The 8058-nt window shown below is 40.4% G+C and overlaps 1 pseudogene; it reads right to left on the reverse strand.

Annotated features, from left to right (window-relative positions):
• Positions 1-4045: 4045 nt before the first annotated feature.
• Positions 4046-7643, reverse strand: LOC119883986 (annotated as a pseudogene).
• Positions 7644-8058: the final 415 nt, after the last annotated feature.

An 8058-nucleotide genomic window follows, 5' to 3' on the forward strand; every position in this document is an offset into this window, starting at 1 on the left:
GTAGTGTCCATTCATGAGTGTTTCCTCACCTCATGTTTTTATTGTCTTTTACTTTAAATCTGTGTGTGTGTGTGTGTGTGTGTGTGTGTGTGTGTGTGTGTGTAGAGGGGGTTGGGGTGGCATTATTGTCCTTGTCTTTGTTTTTATAATGTGAAGCACTTTGTGTTACATGGCTTTTGTATGAAAATTGCCATACAGATAAAGATTGATTGATTGAAGATAGTTTCCTTAAAAGTTGCAAAACTACTCCATTACAAGCAAGTATCATCTACAAAATGTGCTTAAGGTATCAAAAGTAAAAGTCGTCTTATCAGATTTAATGGCCTCTTTCACAATGGTATTAGCGTTATTATACATCATACTTTTGGATTATTATGACTGATATGTTATAGATATAACTGTTTAACCTATATGGGTATTTAATCATCTATTAATTGTATTAATAGAGCTGATTATACCTGATCTCAAGCTTTGTATGCTAAAACCTTAACCTGCAAAGTAACTATAGCTGCCAGATAAATGTAGTGGTATAAAAAGTACTATAATTTCACTCTGAAATGTAGTACTGTAGAAGTATAAAGTAGCATAGAACGGAAATACAAAATCAAGTGACCGTACCTTTAAAAATACACTGACGTAATAAATTTACTTCAGTCCACCTTCGTAAATATGGATGTATTAAAATCACCCTCCTCCAGAAGAGGAAAGTACATTTACTCAAGTACTGTACTTCCATTTTAAAGCTACTTTATACAGTAGTTCAACTCTACTACTTTCAGAGAGAAATATAGTACATTTTACTCCATTACATTTATTTGACAGCTATACTTGTTACTTTAAAGATCCATATTTGATGCATATTCTGAAATATGATGCATTTAGGACTGCAACTAATGATCATTTTTATAATCATTCAATCTGACCATTAATGATGTGGTCTGACAAATGCACAATATGTTCAGTTTATAGAGACAAGCATCAAATCCTCACATAAGTCACAGAAGTTTGCTTGCAAAGTTATTGATGAACTGACTAATTGTTTCTGATCAAGATGCATTTATAGACTGAACTATCCACAAGTATACAGTTAAAATTAGCTCTTAAAATGCATGCTGCTTATAGCCACCTAATGTACTTTTAAGTAAGTACATTTTGTATACGTATAATTATGAATGCAGACTTTTACTTATAATGGAGTATTTTTATAGTGTGTTATTGTTACTTTTACTTAAGTAAAATATCTCAGTACTTCCTTCCTCCAGTGCAGGCCTGCTTTGAAAACTGGTCCTGTTTTACACTCACTGCTCAAAGCAACAGGTTCGGCTTAACATCATGACATAAAAACATAGATGATGTAATGAATTACTGCCACACACTGTCACGACCTCTCTGCTGTAATTCTTCTTCACCTCCCCAAACACATTCTTTCGCCACCTGCTGTCTATCTGCGTTAAAAACACGAGGGAGGAGAACAGAACGACCAGTTTATATTGTTTTAATGTGACGCCATTCGGATTTAACCTTTCCCCTCAAATTGCTCCATTACAACGGATTAAACCATTAAAAGAGGGATTGTATTTTAGCATTTATTTTGTAAGACACTTTAAAGTCATTCCTGAAAGAGGAAAACATGTGATTTTGGTTCATAACACATTCATGCCTGGCAAGAAAAACATTATTAAGACTACATAACAAAAGAATGTACACATCATGGAAGCAAACAATATAAACAATATCTTATATATAAAACATAGCAGGCATAATAAATATTACACATAAACAAAAAAGTAAAGTAAACAAGAGTTAACCAATTTGGTTTGGGCAATGTTTGGAGTACGGTTATAAATCACTGAACATCAAGTGTGAATGTTAAGTCTCTCTGGTGGTTAAATTTTTCAGTTTCCGGGGGGTGGGGGGGAGCTGCGTTCAACTAAAGCTAGCTCTGCAAATTCACTCATTACAGAATATTCAACCCAAATCTTTTGTTCAATCAATTATTAGTGTTACCATAATAAAGAAACACAGGAAATGAAATGTCTCAGAGAAAAAGGTGCTCCAACACAGGGATTACTCAAGTGTAGACTTCTTGATTTTCCTATGACCATGTTCTTGCTTGTGGTTTTGATACATTTAGGCCTCCAGAGGGAGTGCACACTCAAGCCCCATTATATATAGTGCAGGAAATTCCACAATCAACTCATTCTCATGAGTTCCACATGCCAAAGATTAACAGTAAAGAAGGAAGTCCGTCTGTGTGGTGACGCAGCTGTTTTATGAGCTGAAAACATGATTGGCTAGTATTGGACCTTTGGGTGCACTTCTTGTTGGTAATCCACCGGCTACTCACGTCTTCTATCTTTGGGCGTGTTAGCACATTCACAGGAGATGGGACTCAGTTTTGGTTCAGTCAGGAATCGAGGACCATGTATCATTCGAACACAGACAGACATTCATTCACACGTCCACACACACATCTATCTGTACACAAGCAGACAGCAAATAATAAATTCAAATTCACTGTGTGACTGTAAATGTAAATTCACTCCTTAATAATTCTTCTACCAAACATAGATAACTGTGCAATTTTCTTTTTTTTCCTTTTGTAGTAGCAAACCAGGAGTAGTACAAATATTAGGATGACGTCCTAGGTGCTGGGGTTTATTTTGTTTTGTTTTTTGCCGTGTGTAGAGAGCATTTTCAAGACTTTGTGTCCGTCTTTTTCACTCTGGTAACAGAGAGGGAGAAGATACAAGATACAGCTCCACCTCCTCTCCAGTGCAGAGTGCAGGGATGAGGTAAGACCTCCGCCTGGATGTCTCCTCTCTCTGCAGAGGGCAGCACTTCCACACCTCGCACACACCCCCAGTCCACCCTAATAAAAGGTCCCAGCCCCCATAATGCTACTTCCGTTGCAAAGTGCAAGCATTTAATGTCTCTCTGCCTCTCCCTTCCACTCAAGAAATTCGGGAAAACCAACGCAAAAAAGGATTGTTATTGTTCAAATGCCAAAATTGTACGATCAGTGTCCAAAAAGCATCAGGAAGGGAGAAGGCAGCAAGAGAGAGTGCATTTGTGTCTCAAGAAATTCAGCCCATCGATGCAAAACAAGTGTTATTCCTTATTATGCCCACATGCCACTGGTCAACGATTTGGAACAGTGGTTATACCTCCCTGGAAATAACAAAAAGGACAAAAAACAACATTAATATACACATTCTCTCAAGTAAAATGAATACTATACCTAGAACCAAACTCAATATAATTATAAAGTATAAAAGGAATGGTTCAACATTTTGGGAAATATGCATCTTGTTTTCTTGCCAAGTTTTAAAAGAGAAGGTTGATTCCACTCATGTTTTTACACTACATATTAGGCTACAGTCAGCAGCCGCTTAGCTTATCTTATCTTAGCTTATCTTATCTTATCACACGGGTGGTGATGGGGCAGTGGATAAGATGCATGGCTTTGGTGTGGGAGACCCGTGTTCCAACTCCCCACTGTGACCCACCAACCCCCCCTAGTTGCTCCAGAGGCGTGCGTCCTCTGACATGTACAGTATAGTAATTGTAAGTCGCTTTGGATAAAAGCGTCAGCTAAAATGAATAAATGTAAATGTAGTATATCTTAGCACAAAGACCAAACATAGGAGCAACAGCTTGCCTGTCCAAAATGTAAGAAAATCCACCTACCAGCCTCTACAGCTCACCAATTAACATGTTATAAAGTATCTTGTTTGTTTACTATGTACAAATAAGTGTTTCCTGCCGGAATATCTTGGCAATGCACAGTTACTTCCTGGAGCCTTGGATTAGGAAGATTTTGCTACAAGCTAGCGGTTTCCCTGCCTGTTTCAGTATTAATGCTAAGCTAAGCTAACTAGGCTTCATATTTACTACAGACAAGTGTGTTGTATCGCTCTTCTCATCTAACTTGGCAAGAAAATTTCAATTAAAAGTAAAGTAAATTAAAAAGTCTATTCTCAAAGTGTCAAACTGCTCATTTAAATGTAGTAAACCCATAAACTGGTATTACAGAACTGATGACTTACGATGCAGTGAGTGTGGAGTTGAGGACAAGAGTGGTGCGTATCCTATACAGCTGAGCCAGTGTCACTTCTTGTGCTGCTGGGTTGGTGATTTCCTCTTTTTAGGAGACATTTCCCCCGAATTCTTCTGATCAACGCAGGCAGGTGGAGCCATTTCCCCGTCTGAGCTGTTACTTTGGGACTCGTTATTCTCAAACGGTCCGGCGGGCGCCGTGGAGCCTTGCCTGGCCTGCACCCGCCTCAAGGTGGCACAGAGTTTTTCAGTGGGCATGCTCATGCTCAAGCAGTCATCTGACTGGTCGAGGTCGCTGGACAATAGCTCCATGCAGTTTTGGCTCAGCTCTGACAGGCTTTTACTGTGTGCCAGAGGTGATGCGTTCATGTCCGGTGCCTTAGAGCTTAGTGACTGTGTGTGGAATATGGTGTTTTTTCCACAGATGCGCTGCAGCAGATTATCCTCAGAGCGGGACAAGGCCAGAGTGGACAGCCTCTTGAGGCAGTGGAGTCGTGACTGTACATGAGGCCGCCGGCGAGGTTTAGAAGACTGGACTACTGAAGCTGGGAACCCACTGAGGAGGTAGCATCATCTTCCTCTTCTTCCTCCTGCTCTTTTTCTACCTCCTCTATTGCTTCCTCTTCCTTCTCTGCCTCCCCACCCTCCCTGTCTCCCTCTTCCTCCTCAGTCTCCTCTTCTTCACTTTGGCCGGGCTGTGGCTGAAGTTCTCTCATGAGGGACTCGGGGGAAAGGGTACCGTAGGCGCTATCCATGGAGAGAGAGCGACATGTGGGGTCCAGCTGCTCACCATCAGTCCCCATCTCCTGATCGTGCTCAAAGTAAACATTGGAGTGAACTCCGTGGGGGCTTGTGGACTGAGACTGCTGGACATCAGACCTTTCAGACAGGGAGCCACATCGGAGTCTGAGCCTTTATTAGTGTCTCCCTCGAGGTTCATGTTGGGGGCAATGTCCATCACCGACAGGGTCTCAGTGGAACCATCTGATTGACTGAAAGACATTTGGTTGATTAATTGAATGGTTAGGCTTACAACAACAACGAGCTAATGATAAAAGTGTATAAGGAGTAACATCTGCTGAACTGAAGATACATTTATCACATACTTAATTCCAAGACAGTGTGGATTTCAGTCTTTCTAGCTGATCCTTTGACCAGAACATGAGTTGAATGAGGTTTAAACTCATCAAGAAAATAAGTATGGGAGCTCCAGGTGTGTTTTTGTACTTTTTTAATATAAATGATGAAACATTTGCACTTGCAGGCATCTATTTTTCTTCCTCAAAAAGAAAAGTTCAACATTTTGGGAAATACGCTAATTTGATGTCTTGCCAAGACTTAGATGAGAAGATCATTACCACTCTCTATAGCCAGCAGCTGGTTAGCTTAGCTTAGCATTAGACCAGAAACAGGGAGAAACAGTTAGCCTGGTCTGCCCATAGGTAACACAATCTACCAACCAGCACCTCTTAAGCTCACTAAATAACATGTTAGATCTTGTGTAAAGACAAAATGTTGTTTTAAAGTGGTTTTACTAGGAGTTATGTACCGAGCTGTTTCTAGGTCAGGAGCACTGATATCTGGAGTATCATCACTGTGTGGTTGCCAGATTTAAATTTTTATAGCTCATCTTTTGACCACAACACGATTCCATTTGTGTTTAAATTTTGTCAATAAACAAGTAATTGGGTGTAATTTGCTACTTTTGAATGATTACATTTACAGTTGCATTTTTCTATTTTTCTTTTTTGAATTATCACTTTATCACACCTGAGTTGTACACTGTAATACCTTGAGTTCTGCTGGTCTTTGTGCCTCAAGCATGGGGAACTTGTAGTGGAGTTGCTGCTCTCATCTGCATCCTCCTCATCTTCCTCACCTTCCGTACATCTCTTCAGACTCTTCTTCTGCCTTCTTCTGTCCTCCTCAGAGCGGAGCCTCTGGAGCTGGTTCTGCAGTGTAATTATACAGCCACATTAAGTATGCAACTGCAAAATGATGTCTCTGAATTGTAATTCTGGGCTCCATGTGCAAAACATTTAAAAATATATTAACTGGCTCTCCAACCTGGACATTGCAGATTGCATCGACCCAGCTTCGCCCCTGGGCGGCGCTGTTGGCTTGGAAAGTGTAAGCTGCCACTGCACTCTTAAACTCATTGAGGTAGATGAGGATGAATGAGCCTACCAGACAAAAAGCACAAACATTCAGTATTAAGTTATAGCTAATTATCCAGTTTGTCTGCAGAGAATTTTTATAGTAGTTCATCAGTGGTCTCTGAGTTCTACATGATTTAACATTCAGTAGCTTTAAATTCTAGCTCAAACAATTAGTTCACAAATCCAGTAGGTCATAATCAGTTAAATCTTAGATATTCGCTGGTTATACCTTCTCAAATGATTTTGAAAATTTGAAAAGATTTCCTGATTTCTTTAACAGACAACATCGACCATCAAACTCACCAGGATCTTTGAGCTCCTTACAGACGACATTGTCAATGAGGAGAGGCTGGCGGATGATTTTGACTTTCTCCACTCTTTTCACTGGCTTGGTAATTATCAGCAGGTCAGTGAACAGGACACAATAGACATCCATCTATAGAGAGGGGGAAAAACTCATCTCAGATCTGACAGAAACACATTTCATTTTGTTTTATGGTCTATTACCATTTTATGTGAAATGCGAGGTGGCTGCAGAGCAAACGTAAGAAACACTGTTGAGTATAAAGATAAGAGCTGGGTGTTTACAAGCGGGCTTGTGAGTCAGTCTTACCCGACTGTCTTTGCCCTCTTTCATCTTCAGTGCTCCCTCGAGATGCAGCTGTCGTGTCTCCTCCGGTGATATTCCTCTCATGGGAGCCATGAGGTCGAAGCAGTTGTACTCCTTGAGGATCTGAAAGGGAAAAACAAAAGCATGAAAGCGATATGTTAAATCTATCAGATCTTTCTTTTTTGAAGTACTGGGGCCCCGTAAATGGTTTCTTACCTTCTCCACCTCTTCACTGCTGCCCTCTACAGCCTCGTAGGAGTCTATACGGCAGAAATGGTGGCCAGCTTCTGTTGTTCCTGACGCTGTCTCATCTGGGAGTCCACGCTGTTGATGAAGCCCTCTACTGTGGCCACCTTTAGGAGGACAAACACGCAATACACACATTGTCAGGCATTTTTCCATCAGTATAATCAGAAAAGAGCACACGTTATCAATTGTTCTACATCCTTACCATGCTGTTGACAATGTCGCGGGCTGACGGCTCATCCGTTTTCTTGAGAACCTTTTCAGTAGAAGTGGATATTTGGTCAGTCTCTGATGAGGTTTTGCCAACATGTCAGCCAGCTTCAGACGGTTACACCTTATGGGTCTCTCCCCACTGACAAAGGCAGGAAATAAAACATTTAATCAGTCAGAAATATATCAGTATCAGTACTGTAGTTATGTGCAATTAGCTTTAAGGCGAGAGGGCAGAGAGAACTGACTGTGACGTATGTTTCTGAAGAGCTCGTTATCCCGTGAAGCGTGCGCATGTACTCCATGCAGCCCTCCTCCTCCATGCAGTAGCGGATGTAGGGCTGGAACCTGGTGCCAAACTGAACCCACACACATAAACAAAGACGTGCGTCAGAGATATTACTAACATCAACATGAGGGAAAACATATTTTGCTTCAGCCTTGGTCACAAGCAAACGCTTTATTAGATGCAAAAAGTTGTTTTCTGGAATTATTTCATAAGAATACAGTGAAGAGAAAGTCTGTCTAAACGTGTATTTACGTAAGTACAAGGTATTCTGGGTGCTGCTCATATAATGTACAAATCAAAATATCACAGAATAAATCGATACATAATACACTTGTGTAAGTGGTGTTTGGTAGTGTAATCTATGGGAATGCATCATATTTATAAAGTGAGCATTAGTTTGTATATAAAACCTAATCTGCAAAGTAGCTAGTAATAGCTGAGTAGTGGAGTAAAAAGTACAATATTCTCATTGAATTTTAGCTGAG

This window comes from Micropterus salmoides, unplaced genomic scaffold (assembly GCF_014851395.1).
Source record: "Micropterus salmoides isolate LMB-PRFRI ecotype aquatic unplaced genomic scaffold, ASM1485139v1 Ms_hic_scaffold_3068, whole genome shotgun sequence".
Classification (NCBI taxonomy): Eukaryota; Metazoa; Chordata; class Actinopteri; order Centrarchiformes; family Centrarchidae; genus Micropterus; species Micropterus salmoides.